This window comes from Mesoplodon densirostris, chromosome 2, assembly GCF_025265405.1.
Source record: "Mesoplodon densirostris isolate mMesDen1 chromosome 2, mMesDen1 primary haplotype, whole genome shotgun sequence".
Lineage (NCBI taxonomy): Eukaryota > Metazoa > Chordata > Mammalia > Artiodactyla > Ziphiidae > Mesoplodon > Mesoplodon densirostris.
The window spans coordinates 89,589,235-89,611,059 of record NC_082662.1 but is presented as its reverse complement, the minus strand read 5'-3'; the positions used below and the strand labels follow the sequence as shown (position 1 = coordinate 89,611,059).

The following is a 21,825-nucleotide window of genomic DNA, read 5'->3' as shown; positions in this document are numbered from 1 at the left end:
ATGTGGACCAAATCATAATCTATCATGAAGAATGTTCCATGAGCACTTGAAAGAAAGTGTATTCTGTTGTTTTTGGATGGAATGTTCTATAAATATCAATTAAATCTATCTGGTCTATTGAGTTTTTTAAAGCTTGTGTTTCCTTATTTATTTTCATTATGGATGATCTGTCCATTGGTGAAAGTGAGGTGTTAAATTGCTCTACAATGATTGTGTTAGTATTTACCTTATGTATTGAGGTGCTCCTATGTTGGGTGCATAAATATTTACAATTGTTTTATCTTCTTCTTGGATTGATCCCTTGATCATTATGTAGTGCCCTTCTTTGTCTCTTGTAATAGTCTTTGTATACATCTGTTTGTCTTAAAGTCTATTTTGTCTGATATCAGAATTGCCCCTCCAACTCTCTTTTGATTTCCATTTGCATGGAATATCTTTTTCCATCCCCTCACTTTCAGTCTGTATGTGTCCCTAGGCCTGAAGTGGGTCTCTTGTAGACAGCATATATACAGGTCTTGTTTTTATATCCATTCAGCCAGTCTATATTTTTTGGTTGGAGCATTTAATCCATTTACATTTAAGGTAGTTATCGATATGTATGTTCCTTTTAGCATTTTCTTAATTGTTTTGGGTTTTTTATTGTAGGTCTTTTCCTTCTCTTGGGTTTCCTGCCTAGATTAGTTCCTTTAGCATTTGTTGTAAAGCTGGTTTGGTGGTGCTGAATTCTCTTAGCTTTTGCTTGTCTGTAAAGCTTTTAATTTCTCCGTCGAATATGAATGAGATCCTTGCTGGGTAGAGTAATCTTGGTTGTAGGTTTTTCCCTTTCATCACTTTAAATATGTCCTGCCACTCCCTTCTGGCTTGCAGAGTTTCTGCTGAGAGATCAGTTGTTAACCTTATGGGGATTCCCTTGTTTGTTATTTGATGCTTTCCCTTGCTGCTCTTAATACTTTTTCTTTGTATTTAATTTTTGATAGTTTGATTAATATATGTCTTGGCATTTTTCTCCTTGGATTTATCCTGTATGGGACTCTCTGCACTTCCTGGACTTTATTAACTATTTCCTTTCCCATATTTGGGAAGTTTTCAACTGTAATCTCTTCAAATATTTTCTCAGTCTCTTTCTTTTTCTCTTCTTCTTCTGGGACCCCTATAGTTCAATGTTGGTGTGTTTAATGTTGTCCCAGAAGTCTCTGAGACTTTCCTCAATTCTTTTCATTCTTTTTCTTTATTCTGCTCTGCAGTAATTATTTCCACTATTTCATCTTCTAGGTCACCTATCCCTTCTTCTGCCTCAGTTATTCTGTTATTGATTCCTTCTAGAGAACTTTTAATATCGTTTATTGTGCTGTTCATCATTGTTTGTTTGCTCTTTAGTTCTTCTAGGTCCTTGTTAAAGATTTCTTGTATTTTCTCCAATCTATTTCCACGATTTTGGATCATCTTTACTATCATTATTCTGAATTATTTTTCAGGTAGACTGCCAATATCCTCTTCATTTGTTAGGTCTGGTGGGTTTTTCCACAAGAGGTCTCGCATTTTCACTTTTTACTGGACCCTGCAAATTAAATAACCAGTCCTGGTAACATATAATCATGTAATCCTCTCATCACACTTCCTCATGAATGATCTAGAAGCCCCTCTTTGAATTCCCTAAGAATTCATGAAATATGATTTAGAAACATCTGGATTTTCTGGAAACTTGCTTATTTCGCAATTCTATAATTCTATGACCGTAAAATGCTTTACAAATATAAATACTAAGGGACATCAAAGATCTAATATTTACACAAGCACCTTCAAAACTGATCCAGTGCACATAAACCTAAGATGGCAGTAGTTTTTGTTCATTTGTGTTGGTTTCCCTGCTTGCTTGCTTTATCACACTGTTGACTTGTATAGACTTCATGGTCACACAGTTCCCAAGGTTTTTCTTTAGCAGTGACCTTTGTCTTTTCCTTTAAACTCACAGGTCTAGATTCAGCTTTTCAGTAATATGCAATGCCATCAATTATCTTAGTGTCTGACAAGAAATGTCTAAAAGGGCTTAAAGTAAGATCTTGATTCACTATATTTTTACATAAATTTTCAGCACTTGTACCACGTTTTAAAGAAGAAATTTAAACAATGAAACAATTATTAGTTGGTTTATTTCCAAAACACTGACAATAACAATTGATTCAGTATGTATTCATTAATTTATCAAAAAATTATTGTGCACCTATGATGTTCTAAGGATTCAAAGACAAAGGCATTCAGCCCTTAATCTCATGGTGCTTAATACTTAGATGTAGCTGGGAGGGGGAGGATTCTATTAATTTGCTAGGGCTGCCATAATAAAATTGCACAGACTGGGTGGCTTAAACAATAGGAACTAATTTTATCACAGTTTGCAGGCTATAAGTCCAAGATTAAGGTGCTGCCAGGGTTGATGTCTGATGCTGCCTCTCTCCTTGAGTTCCAGTCTAGTATTTTAACTTATTTTTTGAAACTTTACCTGATGGCAGACATGTCTTACATGGAGTTTTGGTACCTAGCTCAGCCTTCAAAAGCCTGTTTAACTCATTAATGTTATATACTTAATGTATATTACTAATAATGCTATAGGACTACCATGAAGTACAACGTTTCCATGATGAAACAGGTAGAATGTTTTGATTCCTGGTGAATGTGTGAACATAATTGTCTGTTTAGGTAGGAATATAGATTTCCTCACTGGAAACTTCTGTTGTGGCCTGAGACTAATTATGGCTTTACTCCTCATTCACCTGGGACTAATTGTGGCTTTCCTCCTCATTCACCTTACTTTCCACCCCCACTGATCTGCACTCAGTTCACACTCATCCACATGAATGCACGTGCACACACACACACACACACACACATCCAGTTAACCACCACATCTTACCAGTTCAACTCCCTAAATATTTACTTAATCTGTTCATAATTACAGCCATTACTCCAGTTCAGGATATGACGGTCCAACACCTGGAACCCCTTCAGCCAAAGTGACATTTTAAAACTCAGATCTTGTCCTATCATCTACTGATGTCCCTTTAATGGCTTTCAATTTTCCTTTTAATAAAAATCCAAACTCCTTCACCTGACACACAAAGGCTTTGTGTTTTTTTCTTGTTTATTTTTCTTTTTAAAGCCATTTTTATTTCTTTGTTGTTGTGAACGAACATATGCTATTTTTTTAATGAAGTATAGTTGATTTATAATATTTAGTTTCAGGTGTACAGCATAGTGATTCAATATTTTTACAGGTTATACTCCATTAAAAGTCATTACAAGATAATGGCTGTAATTCCCTGTGCTATACAGTATATCCTTGTTGCTTATTACATAGTCATTTATATCTCTTAATCCCATATGCATATCTTACCCCTCCCCATTTCCCTGTCCCCACTGGTAACCACTAGTTAGTTTTCCATATCTGTGAGTCTGTTTCTGTCTCACTATATACATTTGTTTGTTTTATGTTTTAGATTCCACATATAAGTGATATCATATAATATTTGTCTTTCTCTGACTTATTTCACTAAGCATGATATCCTCTAGGTCCATCAACATACAGAGCCTTTGGAAACATGATCCCTATCCCTCCAGACTGATCTCCCACCACTGCCCTCTCTGCGGTCACCTCCCAGCACTCGCCCACATGCCACCCACCAAACCTTCAGTCTGACACACTGATTTTCAGTTCCTCCAGTTTCTCCTTTGTGCATGCTCTCACCTCCGCTTGAAGAACCCCTCAAGCCATGCCCTCCTCCAAGACAGAGGTAGAGGCTACTGCATATGGCATGGTGGTGGTCAGAACATGGACTTGGCACCTAACTGCTTGAATTTGAAGCCCTGCTTCATCACTCTTAGCCATAAGTCCATGGGCTACTTAACCTTAACCTAAGTTACTTAACCTTTCTGTGTCTTAGTTACCTCTGCTGTTAAGTACAAAAGTCATGGAATTATTTGGATTACATGATTGACACAAGTACTGCATGTAGTACAGTCCTTGACATATAGTAAGCATTCAGGTGATCTTAACTTTTATTGTGATTAATTAGTTATTGAGAGTGAGCCAAGCACCGTGTTAGCCACTGAGGTGACAAAGAGGAAAGGGTATTTCTATCCCTCATAAGCTAGCAAAGGAGGAAAAAATATATATTGTTTCAATACAAAAATGATGTCTTTTCATAATTGTTATGAACAAAATGCCGAGTAGCAAAACGAGAATGAGTTCACTCCCCACAACAGCTGGAACAGAGACTGGGAATGTGATTTGAGGTGCAGAGCAGGCATCAAAGAGAGAGGGATCTTTTAACATCTAGCTAATCATGTACCCCAAGCCTAGAGCTTCTTGAGGTGTGGGATGAAAGCTGGTGGGGAGCATGGGAGAAGAGAGGCCACCCATAGGGTTCATCCTCTCCATTTAATCCTTCTTCTTGAGGAGGAGTGAAGTGAGAATTGGAGATCGGATGGGGGCACAATGGAAATGAATCTAGGCGGCTTTTAGTTGAATGAAAATTGAGGGGTGGGAGGAGAGAAGTTTCAAGACATGAGATGGCGGAAAAAAAGTCACCTTCTACGACCTGTGGGACCATAGAGGAAAACTTCTCCCCCTGTGATTTAGCCACAGATGAGGGTTAGCAATGAGGTCAGCAATATCCTAAAAGCACACTCTCAGATTTTACACTGTTATATTTAATATTTATTATTTGTGTGAAATGGGTAAAGTACTTTGTTGCTAATTGCAAACATATATATACTGTCTTTTATTATATACTCCCAGTAACTATGAGACTCTGTGTGAGGTTGGGGGAGACCAGGGGAGCATGTCTTCTCTCACACATTTCTCTTCCTTATTACATTATTACATTTTCTTTTTAAGTCTTATGAGTCTTTTCCTATTATTGTATAATTTAAGAGAGTATCTCAAGATCTGTACTCCAGTTCTTAGTCTTTAATTTTTTATAATTCATATGATATATAGATTATTATACATAGTGCATATAATACAGAGATCGTGTATTTGGATAATCACTTATCCATTCATTATAGCTTCTTTCCTTAGCTAAAGAAAATCTGAGAAACATTGTGAGTCCTAAGATTTAACTACAAATTTAAACAGTTTTGAGGATTTGTCAGAGATATTTGAGATGTGCTTTTACCATTTTTACCACTAACTTCTTATCTCTGATATTAAACTTAAATTTCTTATTTGAATATTTTAATAGTGTAGTAGGTTCTACTTTCTTCATTTGCCTTTAAGTTAAACCAAAACTAATTCCTCAATTCGTCTAACAGTCTAGTGCATGTTTTTGTTGTATTTAAAGGCCTCTAGGTTGGTCTTTTACTTATTAATTTCACTTTCTTACTTACCAGTTAGAGAATTTTAAATCTTAGAGATAATGGAGTTCTCACAATCACAGGAATCAAATTCCTTTTGCTTGCATGTAACTCCTCACATGTCACATAACTTTCTTTTCCTTGTATCCCAATCAGAAATAAGACAGAAGCCTATCTTTATCTAAATATTATCTTACTATTTTATCTGGTGAATGGAAACGGCTGTTAAATGATGGAAATGATTTTATAGATGACAGAGAAAATGTCAAGTAAAGGAATTTTTGTTCTTCTGGCTGATGGACGAAGTGCCGTGTGTACAATATATTTATCATGGGGGTCATACTGGAGAGAAATGGTCTCCATGTAAAACCAGCCACGGCTGCACTACAAGGATAAAGTAAACGTGTCAGTGATGAAGGGGTTGTTATTCACAGCCAAACCATCAGTCGGCCATTGTGCTGGGGGCAGCTGAGTCACTAAGCATATTCTGATCCTAACTGTGTGTAACAGCTGTTCCTGAACACTGAGCTTGTTGTTAATTTATATCACATTTGTGACTCCCTAGCGTTACCCATTCAGGGACATCAACTACATGATAAATTTTGTGTCTGTGATTATGTAATCTTTTGTTAGGGACCCATTAAGTATATTGTAAAGAAAATGGATGGCCACCCTTGGTTTTTCAAATGCAATATGTTTAAGGACCTTTATTCCCATGCACATAAGTTAGGCAATTCAATTTATTATTTCTCCCAGCAAATGTAGTTTTAATCAAAATATATCATTTTAATCCTTTAGGTTTTTTCCTGGCACAGAGCAAACAAAAATCTTCATGGTGCCTTGTGACAGTAATAAAACTTACACTCCTTGTAAGATAACTGTGCTAAATCCTACAAACTGTTATTGTCATTTTCATTTAAAAAATGATATAACTAAGATTCAGAGAAGTTAAGTAATCTGTCTAAGGTCACAGAAATAATCAGTGGTAGACTGACATTTTAGCCCAGGTTACTAAACTCCTAAAGTTCAGCTTTTCCTCCTGGTTTACACTGACTAAATAAGGAATCCACCAAATATTTAAAGGGTATCGGGAGGACCTTCAAGATGACAGAGGAGTAAGACGTGGAGATCACCTTCCTCCCCACAAATACATCAGAAATACATCTACATGTGGAACAACTCCTACAGAACAACTACTGAATGCTGGCAGAAGACCTCACTTCCCAAAAGGCAAGAAAATCCCCACATACCTGGATAGGGCAAAAGAAGAAGAAAAACGGAGACAAAAGAATAGGGACAGGACCTGCACCTCTGGGAGGGAGCTGTGAAGGAGGAAAAGTTTCTGCCCACTAGGAAGCCCCTCCACTGGTGGAAACGGGGCGTGGGCAGTTGGGATGCTTTGGAGCCACAGAGGAGAGTGCAGCAACAGGGGTGCAGAGGGCAAAGCGGAGAGATTCCCACACAGAGGATTGGTGCCAACCAGCACTTACTAGCCTCAGAGGCTTGTCTGCTTACCCGCCGGGACAGATCGGGGCTGGGAGCTGAGGCTTGGGCTTCGGAGGTCAGATCCCAGGGAGAGGACTGGGGTTGGCTGCGTGAACACAGCCTGAAGGGAGTTACTGCGCCACAGCTAGCCGGGAGGGAGTCTGGGAAAAAGTCTGGAGCTGCCGAAGAGGCAAGAGACCATTGTTTCGGGGTGCTCGAGGAGAGGGGGTTCAGAGCACCACCTAAGTGAGTTCCAGAGATGGGCGCGAGCCACGGCTATCAGCGCAGATACCAGAAACGGGCATGAGATGCTAAGGCTGCTGCTGCAGCGACCAAGAAGCCTGTGTGCAAGCACAGGTCACTATCCACATCTCCCGTCCTGGGAGCCTGTGCAGCCTGCCACTTCCAGGGTCCCATAACCCAGAGATAACTTCCCAGCCAACTCATGCTGGCCTCTGCCGCCGCAGGCTCGCCCTGCATACCAGTTATAACTACTGTACCCCTCATTCCCCCCGGCATGAGTGAGCCAGAGCCCCCTAATCAACCACTGTTTTAACCCCGTCCTGTCTGGGTGGGAACAGAAGCCTAAGGGCAGCCTACACACAGAGGTGGGGCGAAAACCAAAGCTGAACCCCAGGAGCTGTGTGAACAAAGAAGGGAAAGAGAAATCTCTCAATGTAGACTCAGGAGCAGCAGATTAAATCCCCACAATTTTTTTTTTTTTTTGACGGTATGCGGGCCTCTCACTGTTGTGGCCTCTGCCACTGCAGAGCACAGGCTCCGGATGCACAAGCTCAGCAGCCATGGCTCATGGGCCTAGCAGCTCCACGGCCTGTGGGATCTTCCCAGACTGGGTCACAAACCTGTGTCCCCTGCATTGGCAGGTGGATTCTCAACCACTGTGCCACCAGGGGAGCCCCACAATTACTTTTTCATTTTAATAATTTAAAAAAAATTTATTTTAATTATTTTATTTTATTTACTTTTCTTTCCTTTTTTCTCCCTTTTCTTCTGACCCATGTGGCCAACAGGGTCTTGGTGCTCCACCCTGGTGTCAGGCCTGAGCCTCTGAGGTGAGAGAGGCCAAGTTCAGGACATTGGACCACCAGAGACCTCTGGCCCCATGAAATATCAATCGACGAGGGCCCTCCCAGAGATCTCCATCTCAATGCTAAGGACCACCTCCACCTAATGGCCAGCAACTCCAGTGCTGGATGGCCCATGCCAAACAGCTAACAAGACAGGAACACAACCCCACCCATTAGCAGAGAGGCTGCCTAAAATCATAATAAGGTCATAGACACCCCAAAACACACCACCAGAAGGACAATATACAGCCCCACCCACAAGAACACAGGCACCAGTCCCCTCCAACAGGAAGCCTCCACAAGCCACTGAACCAACCTTACCCACTGGGGGAAGACATCAAAAACAATGGGAACTACAAACTTGTAGCCTCAGAAAAGGAGACCCCAAACACAGTAAGTTAAGAAAAATGAGAAGACAGAAAAATATAGTAGATGAAGGAGCAAGGTAAAAACCTGACAGACCAAACAAATGAAGAGGAAATAGACAGTCTACCTGAAAAAGAATTCAGAGTAATGATAGTAAGAATGACACGAAATCATGGAAACAGAATGGAGAAAATACAAGAAACATTTAACAGGGATCTAGAAGAACTAAAGAGCAAAAAAACAATGATGAACAACACAGTAAATGAAATTTAAAATTCTCTAGAAGGAATCAATAGCAGAATAACTGAGGCAGAAGAATGGATAAGTGACCTGGAAGATAAAATAGTGGAAATAACTACTGCAGAGCAGAATAAAGAAAAAAGAATGAAAAGAATTGAGGACAGTCTAGAGACCTCTGGGACAACATTAAACATACCAACATTCGAATTATAGGGGTCCTAGAATAAAAAGAGAAAAAGAAAGGGCCTGAGAAAATATTTCAAGAGATTATAGTTGAAAACTTCCCTAACATGGGACAGAAATAGTCAATCAAGTCCAGGAAGCACAGAGAGTCCCATACAGTTAAATCCAAGGAGAAACACACCAAGACACATATTAATCAAACTATCAAAAATTAAGTACAAAGAAAAAATATTAAAAGCAGCAAGGGAAAAGCAACAAATAACATAAAAGGGAATCCCCATAAGGTTAACAGCTGATCTTTCAGCAGAAACTCTACAAGCCAGAAGGGAGTGGCAGGACATATTTAAAGTGATGAAAGGGAAAAACCTACAACCAAGATTACTCTACCCAGCAAGGATCTCATTCATATTCGATGGAGAAATTAAAACCTTTACAGACAAGCAAAAGCTAAGAGAATTCAACACCAAAAAACCAGCTTTACAACAAATGCTAAAGGGACTTCTGTAGGCAGGAAACCCAAGAGAAGGAAAAGACCTACAATAACAAACCCAAAACAGTGAAAAAAATGGTAGTAGGAACATACATATCGATAATTACCTTAAATGTGAATGGATTAAATGCTCCAACCAAAAGACATAGACTAGCTGAATGGATACAAAAACAAGACCTGTATATATGCTGTCTACAAGAGACCCACTTCAGACCTAGGGACAAATACAACTGAAAGTGAGGGGATGGAAAAAGTTATTCCATGCAAATCGAAATCAAAAGAAAGCTGGAGTAGCAATTCACATATCAGACAAAATAGACTTTAAAATAAAGACTATGGGGCCTCCCTGGTGGCGCAGTGGTTAAGAGTCCGCCTGCCGATGCAGGGGATACGGGTTCGTGCCCCGGTCTGGGAGGATCCCATATGCCGCGGAGCGGCTGGGCCCGTGAGCCATGGCCGCTGGGCCTGCGCATCCGGAGCCTGTGCTCCGCAACGGGAGAGGCCACAACAGTGAGAGGCCCACATACCGCAAAAAGAAAAAAAATAAATAAATAAAATAAAATAAAATAAAGACTATGACAGGAGACAAAGAAGCGCACTACATAATGATCAAGGGGTCAATCCAAGAAGAAGATATAACAATTGTAAATATGTATGCACCCAACATAGGAGCACCTCAATACATAAGGCAAATGCTAACAGCCATGAAAGGGGAAATCAACAGTAACACAATCATAGTAGGGGACTTAACACTCCACTTTCACCTATGTACAGATCATCCAAAATGAAAATAAATAAGGAAATACAAGCTTTAAATGACACGATAGACCAGATAGATTTAAGTGATATTAATAGGACATTCCATCCCAAAACAACAGAATACACTTTCTTCTCAAGTGCTCATGGAACATTCTCCAGGATAGATCATAACTTGGGCCACAAATGAAGCCTTGGTATATTTAAGAAAATTGAAATCACATCAAGGATCTTTTCCGACCACAGTGCTATGAGACTAGATATCAATTACAGGAAAAAAAACTGTAAAAAATACAAACCTGTGGAGGCTAAACAGTACGCTACTGAATAACCAAGAGGTCACTGAAAATACCAAAGAGGATATCAAATACCTAGAAACAAATTACAATGAAAACACGATGACCCAAAATTGATGGGATGCAACAAAAGCAGTTCTAAGATGGAAGTTTATAGCAATATAATCCTACCTCAAGAAACAAGAAAAATCTCAAATAAACACCCTAACCTTACAACTAAAGCAATTAGAGAAAGAAGAACACAAAAACCCCAAAGTTAGCAGAAGGAAAGAAATCATAAAGAACAGATCAGAAATAAATGAAAAAGAAATGAAGGAAACAATAATAAAGAGCAATAAAACTAAAAGCTGGTTCTTTGAGAAGATAAACAAAATTGATAACCCACTAGCCAGACTCATCAAGAAAAAAAGGAACAAGACTCAAATCAACAGAATAAGAAATGAAAAAGGAGAAGTAACAACTGACCCTACAGAAATACAAAGAATCATGAGGGATGACTACAAGCAACTATATGCCCATAAAATGGACAGTCTGGAAGAAATGGACAAGTTCTTAGAAAAGCACAACCTTCTAAGACTGAATCAGGAAGAAATAGAAAATATAAAGAGACCAATCACAAGCACTGAAGTTGAAACTGTGATTAAAAATCTTCCAACAAACAAAAGCCCAGGACCAGGTGGCTTCACAGGTGATATCTATCAAACATTTAGAAAAGAACTAACACCTCTCCTTCTCAAACTCTTCCAAAATATAGCAGAAGGAAGAACACTCCCAAATTCATTCTACGAGGCCATCATCACCCTGATACCAAAACCAGACAAAGATGTCCCAAAAAGAGAAAACTGCAGGCCAATATCACTGATGAACATAGATGCAAAAATCCTCAACAAAATACTAGCAAACAGAATCCAACAGCACATTTAAAGGTTCATACACCATGATCAAGTTGGGCTTATCCCAGGAATGCAAGGATTCTTCAATATATGCAAATCAATCTGTGATACACCATATTAACAAATTGAAGGATAAAAACCAGCAGATCATCTCAATAGATGCAGAAAAAGTATTTGACAAATTTCAGCACCCATTTATGATAAAAACTCTCCAGAAAGTAGGCATAGGGGAATTAGCATAATAAAGGCCATGTATGACAAACCCACAGCCAACATTGTTCTTACTGGTGAAAAACGGAAACCATTTCCTCTGAGATAGGAACAAGACAAGGTTGCCCACTCTCACCGCTGTTATTCAACATAGTTTTGGAAGTTTTAGTCACAGCAATCAGAGAAGAAAAATAAATAAAAGGAATTCAAATTGGTAAAGAAGAAGTAAAGCTGTCACTGTTTGCAGATGACATGATACTATACATAGAGAATCCTAAAGATGCCACCAGAAAACTACTAGAGCTAATCAATGCATTTGGTAAAGTAGCAGGATACAAATTAATGCACAGAAATCTCTTGCATTCTTATATATTAATGATGAAAACTCTGAAAGAGAAATTAAGGAAACACTTCCACTTACCATTTCAACAAAAAGAATAAAATACCTAGGAATAAACCTACCTAAGGAGACAAACCCCTGTATGCAGAAAACTATAAGACACTGATGAAAGAAACTAAAAATGATACAAACAGATGGAAAGATATACCATGTTGTTGGATTAGAAGAATCAATATTGGGAACATGACTATACTACCCAAAGCAACCTACAGATTCAATGCAATCCCTATCAAAGTACCACTGGCATTTTTCACAGAACTAGAACAAAAAATTTCACAATTTGTATGGAAACAAAAAAGACCCTGAATAGCCAAAGCAATCTTGAGAGAAAAAAACACAGCTGTAGGAGTCAGGCTTCCAGACTTCAGACTATACTACAAAGCTACAGTAATCAAGACACTATGGTACTGGCACAAAAACAGAAATATAGATCAGTAGAACAGGATAGAAAGCCCAGAGATAAACCCATGCACATATGGTCACCTTATCTTTGATAAATGAGGCAAGAATATACAATGGAGAAAAGACAGCATCTTCAATAAGTGGTGCTAGGAAAACTGTACAGCTACATGTGAAAGAATGAAATTAGAACATGCCCTAATACCATACGCAAAATAAACTCAAAATGGATTAAAGACCTAAATGTAAGGCCAGACACTATCAAACTCTTAGAGGAAAACATAGGAAGAATACTCTGACATAAATCACAGCAAGAACCTTTTTGACCTACCTCCTAGAGAAATGGAAATAAAAACAAAAATAAACAAATGGAACCTAATGAAACTCAAAAGCTTTTGCACAGCAAAGGAAACCATAAACAAAGTGAAAAGATAACCCTCAGAATTGGCGAAAATATTTGCAAACGAAGCAAGTGACAAAGGATTAATCTCCAAAATATACAAGCAGCTCATGCAGCTCAATATCAAAAAAACATTCAACCCAATCCAGACATGGGCAGAAGAGCTAAACAGACATTTCTCTAAAGAAGATATACAGTATCCCAATAAAAACATGAAAGGGGGCTTCCCTGGTGGCACAGTGGTTGAGAGTCTGCCTGCCGATGCAGGGGACACGGGTTCATGCCCCGGTCTGGGAAGCTCCCACATGCTGTGGAGTGGCTAGGCCCATGAGCCATGGCCGCTGAGCCTGCGCGTCTGAAGCCTGTGCTCTGCAACGGGAGAGGCCACAACAGTGAGATGCCCGCGTACCGCAAAAAAAAAACAAAAAAACAAACAAACAAACAAAAAACATGAAAGGATGGTCCACATCACTAATCATTAGAGAAATGCAAATCAAAACTACAAAGTATCACCTCACACCGGTCAGGATGGCCATCTTCAACAAATCTATAAGCAATAAATGCTGGAGAGGATGTGGAGAAAAAGAAACCCTCTTGCACTGTTTGGTGGGAAGGTAAATTGATACAACCATTATGGAGAACAGTATGGAGGTTCCTTAAAAATCTAAAAATAGAACTACCATACAACCCAGCAATCCCACTCCTGGGCATATACCCTGAGAAAACCATAATTCAAAAAGATACATGTACCACAATGTTCATTGCAGCACTATTTACAATAGCTAGGAAATGGAAGCAACCTATGTGTCCGACAGATGATTGGATAAAGATGTGGCAATATATACAATGGAATATTACTCAGCCATAAAAAGAAATGAAATTGAGTTATTTGTAGTGAGGTGGATGGACCTAGAGACTGTCATACAGAGTGGAATAAGTCAGAAAGAGGAAAACAAATACTGTATGCTAACACATATATATGGAATCTAAAAAAAAAAAAAAAGTTCTGATGAACCTAGGGGCAAGACAGGAATAAAGACGCAGAGGTAGAGAATGGGCTTGAGGACAGGGGGAGGGGGAAGGGTAAGCTGGGACGAAGTGAGAAAGTAGCATTGACATACATACACTACCAAATGTAAAATAGATAGCTAGTGGGAAGCAGCTACATAGCACAGGGAGATCAGCTCAGTGTTTTGTGACCACCTAGAGGGGTAGGAGAGGGAGGGTGGGAGGGAGATGCAAGATGAAGGGGATATGGGGATATATGTATATGTATAGCTGATTTACTTTGTTATACAGCAGAAACTAACACAACATTATAAAGCAATCATACGCCAATAAGATGTTAAAAAAAGGTACCAATAAAATACAAAACAATTGATTAACTTTTAGAAGCAAAATGTTTTTTAAAAAGCTGTTTTAATAATCAGAACCTAAAAAAATAGACTGTGATAGTTTAACTCTGAAAATTAAAGATAATTCCATAAAATCATTTTATTACTTTATGTGCTGCTTGAAATAGTAATATATTAATAGACATAAAAGTTAGATATAGTTAACAGATATAGCTAACTATTGTCTTATGAATACGAGTGCCCTAAAAAATGGTTTTAGGTTCAGTACACAACTCCAACCAATATAATAAATAAAAATAATAAAATAACAATAGATGCTGAAATGGGAACAATATTTTTGAATATTAACTGATATATTTTTCATTTCCCTTGAATCATATGCTCTTGTCTATGTCTGCAATATCTAGTAGAAATATAAATGAACCACATATATGATTATTAATTTTCTAAGTCATATTTTTAAAAAGCAAAAACAAAGGTTCAAGTTTTAAAATATATTTTATTTAACCAAGTATGTCTAAATTTTAACATTCAATATGTGTCAATATAAAAATTATTAATGAGATATTTTGAATTCCTTTTTTGCAAAGTTTTCAAAATCCAGTGTCTATTTGTCTCTTGCAATTCATCTCAGTTCTGATACTACATTTTCATCTCAAGTATTTGATCTCTATTTAGGTTTCATAAAATTTACAGTGTAAAAGTAGAAGCACATACTCAGTTTGTTCCAAACATATTTAAAAGTTTTCTAATAATCAAAGCAAGTACCAGTTTTAAAAACTGAAATTAACTAATATTAAAAATGCAGTCCCTTGGTCCCACTGTCCATGTTTCCAGTGCTCAGTAGCTCTAGCTAGTAGCTACCATATTGGGCAACGTAGCTCTAGGATTTCTCATCTATTATTCAGTGTCTCAGAGAAGGACATGCCATAAGAGAAGGGCCAACAGCTATCTCCCCATTTCCCTGTCTGCTAGCTTCTGGCAGCCCCCACTCTACTCTCTGCTTGTATGGGTTTGACTATTTTAGATTGCGCATATAAGTGAGATCTTGCAGTATTTGTCTTTCCTCTCCTGGCCTATTTCACTTAGCATAATGTCCTTCAGGTTGATCCATTTTGTCTCAAATGGCAGGACTTCCTTCCTTTTTAATCCTGAATAGTATTATATCTATACATACCACACAGATATAATGTATAGCAATGTAACTACACTGTATTGTATACTTGAAATTTGCTAAGAGAGTAGGTAGATCTTAAATGTACACATACACACAAAATGGTAACTATGTGAGGTAATGGTTACATTAATTAGCTTGATTATGGTGATCAATTCACAACGTACACTTATATAAAAACAGCAAGTTGTATACCTTAAGTATATCGATTTTTTAAATTTGTCAATTATACCTCAGTAAAACTGGAAAAAGAAAAAGAGAGATGGGCCAGTACCAATTAGAAAAGGAAGACAATGTTTGGCTTCAATAGTCAAATCTCTCTTTGTCAAAAGAGAACAGGAATTTCTAAATTCCAAAGCTACCTTTACATACCAAAAGCAAAATTTGAAGATCTGTGTATTCTATTACAAGGTAATAATAAAGAGTACACAGGATATAGTATAAGCAGGATGGTACCACCAACATATAGGAGGGGAAGGTGGCAGACTTTCTCTCTCCCTCATTCTGTTCCTCTTCAGTGCAGGATGGATGCCCATGATGAAGTTTAGGTCAGTTGGGGGAAAAAAAGTAGCTGCATGCTCTATACAATCTAGGTTTAGTACATAAAATTTATGGCTTCAGTATACCACCATTTATTGTGCTTCCCCAACACAGCCCTGAAGGGTCTGAATTATGTGTACACAAATCTGGTACAAAGTCCATGGTCTTTTTACCATTGCATTACCTCTCATCACCATTCTATTACATACCCTATCAAATACATTTACATTGCAGTTTGGCAAATTTATGATCATGGATAAGTATGGATATAATAATAAGACTTTCAGGACACTGCACACCTGGCTTAATAAATGAACATTCCAAATTTTGTTCAATGTCTCTGTACCAATTTGCAAATAAATCTCCAGTGGAGTGCCATGGAATTCTACCCTTGACACTACCTTGTTATTGGTGATCTATATGGTGCTAAGAAGAAGCTGAGAGAAAGAGGACTAATTTGATAGATGTCAACCTCAAAGGTCAAAAGGGTTTTAACAAGGTGGAATGTTATTTTGAAAACAATTAAGAAATTTGATTTTTTAAAAATAATCCCAGGAATCCAAGATAAAAATAACTTGGTGGGACATCAGTCCATGTGAGGACTACAAACAATATGACCAGTAGTAATGTTATGTGGTTATTAAAAAAACAAAAACAGGGCTTCTCTGGTGGCGCAGTGGTTGAGAGTCCGCCTGCCGATGCAGGGGACACGGGTTCGTGCCCCAGTCTGGGAGGATCCCACATGCCGTGGAGCAGCTGGGACCGTGAGCCATGGCTGCTGAGCCTGCACGTCCAGAGCCTGTGCTCCACAACGGGAGAGGCCACAACAGTGAGAGACCCGCGTACCACACACACACACACACACACACACACACACAAAAAAAAACCTATTGCTTCTTAGGATATATGAATCAAAGTAGTCAAAACATGGAAATCAGTTTAAAGAATCCATCCTAACCTGATTATGAATTGTAGATTCATGAGTAAGACTATAGGGTGCAATCCAAATAAACCCACACATTTTGGTCAATTAATCTATGACAAAGAAGGCAAGAATATACAATGGAGGAAAGACAGTGTCTTCAATAAGTAGTGCTGGGAAAACTGGATGGCTACCATTCTCTAACACCATATACAAAAATAAACTCAAAATGGATTAAAAGACCTAAATGTAAAACTGGATACTATAAAACTCCTAGAGTAAAACATAGGCAGAACACTCTTTGACATAAATCACAGCAATATTTTTTTGGAGCAGTCTCCTAGAGTGATGGAAATAAATACCAACATAAACAAATGGGACCTAATTAAACTTAAAAGCTTTTGCACAGCAAAGGAAACCATAAACAAAATGAAAAGACAGCCTAAGGAATGGGAGAAAATATTTACAAATGATGCAACAGACAAGGGATTAACTTCCAAAATATGCAAACAGCTCATACAGCTTAATATCAAAAAAAACCCAATCATTTTATACATAAGGAGTTCAAGGCTTAGATAGGTTGAATAACTTGTTTAAGTAAGTGACAGAGCCAGGACTCAAACCCAAATCTCATTGGTTCCAGAGCAGGTAATCTAATCACTATGCCACAGTTATCCCTTATGGATCATTTTTACAAATTCCAGTCCATTCATTCATTTACGCATGAAACAGATATTGATTGATTATCATAGTTTTTGTTTTGACACCATGACAAAATACCACAAGCTTAGAGACTTAAAACAACCCAAGGTTATTATCCTAGAGTTCCATAGATCTGAAGTCCAGCATGATCTCACTGGGCTAAAATCAAGGTTTCAGCCTGGCTGCATCCCTTCAAGAGGCTCTAGGGAGAATTCATTCCCTGCCTTTTCCAGCTCCCAGAGGCTATCTGAATTCCTTGGGTGGTTGCTTCCTTTCTCCATCATCAAAGATGGCAGCATAGCATCTTCAGATCTCTTTCTGACTACAGTTAGGGAAGGTTATCCACTTTTAAAAACTCATGTGATTTGGTGACATATTCACAAGTTCCTAGGATTAGAGCTTCGGCATTGTTAGGGGGCTAATATTCTTTCTATCACAGGTGCCTACCTTGTACCAGGTTTTGATCCAGGCAATATGAGATAGACAAGGAGGAGAAAGACAATTGCAACTAAACACATGCATATGCAAGACAATTTCTGATAGCGATGTGTATTTTCTGACAATAAGAGTTCAAAAATTCACTTTTCCCCAAGCATGCCATTCATGCATTCATTAATTTGACATTTTTGAATACCTACTACATAAAAAGAGTTCTATGCATTTCAGGTAGAATGGTGAATGGACAGAGGTTTTATTCTAATGGAATATTCTCATGGAGGCAACAGATATACATACACAGAAATTGGGAACATGATTTTAAATAATGACAAATGCTATGAAGAAAATACTCCATACTCTTTCTCTTGTGCCTTTGCATTTTTCATTTATTTGTTCTTTTATTTAGTAAGTCTAGTAAGTCTTTTGAGTGCTTACTGTGTTTCAGACAAAGTGCTAAGCTCAGGGCTTACAGTGCAGGCTCCAGATTTGGCTTCTGTGTCCTCACTGTAGTGAAGGGAACAACTCAAGTTAGTATAAACCACACACTGTGGTAAGTGTTCTGGGAGAGGACGACGCAGGTGCTTGGGGAGTGCATAGCAGGGTTACGGATGCTCTCCCTGGGTCTAGGACACCTTTTCCCCCCATTTCTCCTTTGCCGGGAACTCGTACTCATCCTTCTGGATCTAACCTAGATGACTCCTCTTTGAATAACAGTTTCAGGTGTATAGTAAGTGCTTAACAAACACAGACATTTGTGTTTTTATTTTTGTTTTATAATAGTATTTTAAAATTGTACAGTGCTTTCTCATTTACCCAAAAGATAGATTAATATTCTCACAAGTGAGTCCATTCACTTTACTACATGGGCATTGAGATTACATTTTAGTAAAAGCAAACAAGTAAGCAAAACCCCTTTATATGTGTGTCAATTATTGTATATATTGTATAAGCAAGGAAAAAAATGTGTAGAAGAATCTACACCTCACTGTTAGCAGGTAGCAAATGACTGTTTTTAACTTTCTGCATCTTGGGGCTAATAGATATTCATGGGATTGGTGAATAACAACTGCCTAATAATGGCTAAATGGCTTGGCCTATAAAATAGTGAGCATTCACTGACCCTTGAGGACTGAGCAGATACCATCCTGCTCAGATTATACACCCTTCTGTTTGTGTTTTAGTTTAGCTACATTTTGACATCTGGTTAACCTAGATGGTTTCATAAGTGAATTAAAAACCAAGAGAGCATAAATAATCAATTCCTGTCCTGTGTCCAACTTGCTTAATAGATTCTCATGCTATAATTTCCTCTTCTGCAAATTAGGTATAATAGACCTTCTGTAAGGATAACACAATTAGACTGGTTAAAAGGCACTTACATTCATAAAGTACCAAAAAGTTCCCTAGTACATATAAGTGCAAACTCAGATTTTTCTTTTGTGACATTCATGTCAACTGATTATGGTACAGAAAATCTGTGCATTATAAAGCACTACAGTGACCCACTTTAAAGTTGAAATTATTTGAAGAAATGCCGTCCTTCTCCCATAACGCTTAAAATTCAATTTTCTTCTATTCTGGTTCTGGACATTAAGTGGGGATCTGGTGGGGGAAGAGCCAAATCCCAGGCTATTCCTAATATAGAAGCCTTTTCATGAGTTTGCATAGTGGCCAGACTGTGTCTTGGGACCCTTTATAAACAATGCTTAAGTCATAGAGCATCTTAGGAATGAACTCAAATTCAAGAGACACTTCAGAGGATTGTAGCCCAAGGTCACAGATTACTATAGGCCTACACAACTTGGATAAGTTAGGGCTGAGCTCTATCTGTGATGGCCTCTGGGGTTGAAGGAGAAGGCAAATGTTTTCCAAAGCCATACAGATTCTGTAGGAGATTTCCCACACAAACCACATATATACTACTTCTTACTTTTTCCTAATAGTAGAGTATAGATGTAGCCTCACCGCTATGTACTATAGTGGCTTTCTTTCCCCTATTTTTAATCTCATTTCTCTTGCATTCACTGATACTTAGCTTATGCCATTTTCTCTAGGCAAGAAATCAATAGAAAGATACAAAGGTTAAAGGCACCAAAGTGCTTTACCCCTACTTCCCATTGACATTTCTCCTTCTCAAAAGTGCCACCCCCAATAGTTAAGTTGTATATTCTTCATAGTAAGCTTTGTCTTCAGTCAATTTTTTCATCTATAAAATGAAGGTAATGATGATTTCTTACTAATATGGTTATTTTGAGGATTTAATAAATAAAGTAAAATGCTTAGAACATTGCCTCGAACAGCCATCGCTCATTAAATCATAGCTGTAATAATTATTAGTGGTATTAATACTATTCAGCTATCATTTCACATTCATTTTGTTTTAATAAGGAAAGGATGTCTTTAGCGTTTTGACAGATGTGAAGAAATGCAAAGGTAAGAAGTCAGTAATCAGCCGCATAGCTGTGTTACAGAAAATCCCACAAGCAGCTCAAATTTCACTCTCTGTTTATATGCACGAGTCAAATAAGGAGTTACTCTATTAGGTGCGTCACTGGACACCTGAAGTGGTGTGATATTCTTGTCTTGTTACTTATGTGGGCAAAACTCTTTAATATATTCTCTCAGAATGGCAAAGGCACCATTTTCTCTTTCTCATCTCCTCCTATTTCCCTCTCATGTATACTTATTCTTCTTAACTGAGATTATTTAGCTCTTTCAAGCACAGGCTTAGAATACACAGACATAGCTCTGAAGGTCATAGGCCCAAAATGGAGATAATCCAGCTTTTTTTTTTTTCCTAGAGTATCGGGACCAAGGATAGATTGCAAAGAGCTAGAACTTGGCTAGGCAGAAGCCTTGTATCACATGAACTGTTTAAATATTCATACAGTGTATACTGGCAGTTAACAGGGCTGCAAACTTGCCCAGAAAAAAAAAAGAGAAAAGATAATTACTGAATTTCATAGCATTCTAAAATGGCTGCCATGAACTAAAAGCATAAGTGCTGATTTTGGTTTAATCTCTTAGGCAAATGGTTTTGTTGTTGTTGTTTTTTGTTTGTTTGTTTTTGCGGTACGTGGGCGTCTCACTGTTGTGGCCTCTCCCGTTGCGGAGCAGAGGCTTCGGACGCTCAGGCTCAGCGGCCATGGCTCACCGGCCCAGCCGCTCTGCGGCACGTGGGATCTTCCTGGACCGGGGCACGAACCCATGTCCCCTGCATCAGCAGGCGGACTCCCAACCACTGTGCCACCAGGGAAGCCCGGCAAATGCATTTTTTATTCAATTGAGGACAATAAGCAAGTGGTTATATGCATTTCTAAGTATTTTTCTGATTATATTATCAGTATCAGATCCTGACATTAATATCATAAAAACTGATTGCACTGTCAAAGCCATCTCTTTAATAATTACTTTACTAGTGACTTGAAATAATAACTGACACATTTCCTTCACAGTCAACAGATTCACTTATATAGGAACACATGGTTTAAGTTATGAGCAATTGAGCTATAGAATAAATCAGATTGGGGGAAAGACTGGGTGTTTTGAGCATGGTGACTCACAACTTGAAGACATTTCATTCTGTGCAATCAGCTGACACTTAATTGTTCTTCATTAGCATATGTGAAGATGCCAAAAATGTAGGTGTTTACTAATTGTTTTGTTTTGGCTTTAGCTGACACATTTCCCCCATCATAGTTAATTTTTTTTTTTTGTCCTAATGCTGGTTGATAAAATTTGGTTAAAACAAAGTAATTTCAGGTAACAGCATAAAAGCAAACCTTGACACTGTATTGAACTTTAAATTCTTTTTTCAAAGTAGTATCTGTTTAGTGGAAATCCACTCCATTTTGTTTGTTATAGCTATACTCACAACTTCTAATTTTTATAAAATATGCATCCTCTCCATATGGTATACAAAAATGTAAATATTAAAAACATTCATTCATCAGTTTTCCCCTTCTAATAGTATTGACCTAAAATGTAAATTCAGATGAAACAAGAATAAGTACATTAAAAGTTACAAAAAAGTCACTTGGAATGTCTGCACTCAGTATCTTAGATAATTACTATTACATAAGAATTGGCCATTAGTCAATATAAGGTAAGTAAAATTAACTAATCACTACTTTTAAACT

General features: G+C 38.0%; 1 protein-coding gene across 1 annotated transcript in view; it reads left to right on the top strand.

Moving 5' to 3' along the window:
- Positions 1–21,825, top strand: part of PLPPR5 (phospholipid phosphatase related 5) — a 168,816-nt gene that overhangs the window by 79,498 nt on the left and 67,493 nt on the right. The window lies entirely within an intron of this gene.